This window comes from Pogoniulus pusillus, chromosome 19 (assembly GCF_015220805.1).
Source record: "Pogoniulus pusillus isolate bPogPus1 chromosome 19, bPogPus1.pri, whole genome shotgun sequence".
Classification (NCBI taxonomy): domain Eukaryota; kingdom Metazoa; phylum Chordata; class Aves; order Piciformes; family Lybiidae; genus Pogoniulus; species Pogoniulus pusillus.
Genome location: NC_087282.1, coordinates 18,174,544 through 18,176,924, shown reverse-complemented (window position 1 = coordinate 18,176,924; position 2,381 = coordinate 18,174,544).

The following is a 2,381-nucleotide window of genomic DNA, read 5'->3' as shown; positions in this document are numbered from 1 at the left end:
GACAACAGAGGGGGAAAAAAGAAATTAGTTTGATGATCTCAGAAACAGAGTTGTCTTTTTAGCAAGGGATTAATATTGCTTTCAAACATGGTCAATCCCTACCCCACTGAATACCAGTTTTGCAAACTTGACTATCAGCTTCACCAGTTAAAAAAAAAATGTCCAAAATGTTGCTACTATTTATTATTAAACACAAACAGATTAATTAAAGTCAGAATGTCAGGCTTGTGCTATTGTATGATTACATGTTGACAGTAACAGCTATTCTGCTATTAGGCTGGATATTGACAGACCAAGTCCAGAAGGAACACAGTTTATAAGAGGTAGAAAACTGCACAGGCTTAAAAATAGAAACAATCCTCCAAATGTGCCATGGTCTAGCCTTGAGCTCTGTGGTAAAGGGTTAGACTTGATCTATGAGGTCTCTTCCAACCTTGGTGATACTGTGAAATATCCTCAAGCTATGAGGGAGCTCAAATCCTGAGCTGGACCAGAGTAGTGCATCTGAATTACAGAACCAAGTTCTTAACTTATATAAATGCTGAACTCTGGAGAAGCTTATAAGGAGCTCACAATGTAGCTTTCTATCTTGAGTCCACCATCAATGTAAACATAAAAGAAGATGCTGTGAATGACAGTGTGCCATGCTTTGCAGGGAGATGCTTACTCTGCTTTCTCTCAGAGCCAGGTGGATGTCAGTTCTGACTTAAAAGCCATTATGCCACAGGCACTGCATTGTATCAGCAAAGCTGTACAACAGGTGACACACGGTGACACCCAGAGTGGTGCCAACTCACATTCTCACAGCTTTGAACATGAACTGGCTCAGCTGTGCTTGGCCTGTGAAATAGAATCATAGAATGATTTAGGTTGGAAAAGACCTTTAAGATCATCAAGCCCAACCACAAACCTAACACTAAGAAGTCTACCACTAAACCATGTTCCTCATCACCACATCTGTATGTCTTTTAAATACCTTCAGAGATGACGACTCATCACTTTTCTGGGCAGGATGTTTCAATGCTTGACAATCCTATCAGTCACGAACAGCCAGAAATTCTTCCTAACACCCAACCTAAACCTTCTCTTACATAACCTGAGGCTACTTCCTTTTGTCCTATCACTTGCTTCTTGGGAAACAAGATCAACATGCACTTTGCTACAACCTCCTTTCAGGTAGCTGTAGAGACCAATGAGGTCTCCTTCCTTTTCTCCAGGTTAAACAATCCAAGTTCCCTCCTCGTAAAACTTGCTCCTCGTAAAACTTGCTCTCTAGACCCTCCACTAGCTTTGTTGCTCTGGTTTGTCCTGGTTTGGGCTAGAACAGAACTAATTCTCTCCAGTGATCTTACTTTTCAGCTCAGTCTCTCCTAAGCAGCTGCATTCTCTGGAGTTTTCAGCATGTTTTCAGAGTGTCTGTTCTAGCTGTGATAACGCTGATGTTTGCAGTTCATACCAAGGACTGAGGTGCTGACCAAGATCACTGATGAATCTTATCTGTCACCCTGGGGGAGTGCAGTATTAAAGCCCTCACCCTGGGGGGAGCAGCAGACAGTTCAAGTGACCCTCAGCTGACCAACAAGGGATTCTCTCTCCTTTATTCCCTTTGTCTGCTCCTTTGGGAAGGGAGAGTAGTTCATACAAAGTTTGTCATGTACTGGCTAGCCCAGCCCTGACCCTTAGCATTTGGACACTCTCCAGCACCTCAATAACTTTCTTGTAGTGAGGGACACAAAACTGAACCCAATATTTGAGATGCAGCCTCACCAGTGCTGAGTACAGAGGCACAATCACTTTATGGTCTGGTTGGTCACACCATTTCTGATGTAAGTCACAATGCTGACGGCCTTTTTGGCCACCTGGACACACTGCTAGTTCATATTCAGTCCACTGCCAAACAGGACCTCAGTGTCCTTTTCCTCCATGCAGCTTTCCAGCCACTCTGCCCCAAGCCTGAGGTTGTTGCGACCTAAGTGGAGAACCTGCCACTTGGCCTAGTTAAACCTCATACAATTGGTCTCACAGTTGATTCAGCCAGTCCAGATCCCTCTGTAAAGCATTCCAACCCTCCAGCAGATCTACACTCCCTACCAACTTGGCATCACATGCAAACCTGTTGGGGATGCCACAATCCCCTCATCTAGATCACTGACAATCATAGATCACTGGCCCCAGTGCTGAGCCCTAGGCAATGCCACTTACAAGCTGGATTTAACTCCATTCACCATAATCATTTGGGCCCAGACATTCAGCCAACTTTTTATCCAGCAAAGAGTATTCCTGTCCAAGCCATGAGCAACTAGGAGGATGCTGTGGGAAAGAGTGTGAAAAGCTTTACCAAAGTCCAGGTACACAGTGTCTCCTTCATCAGCTAAGCAGGT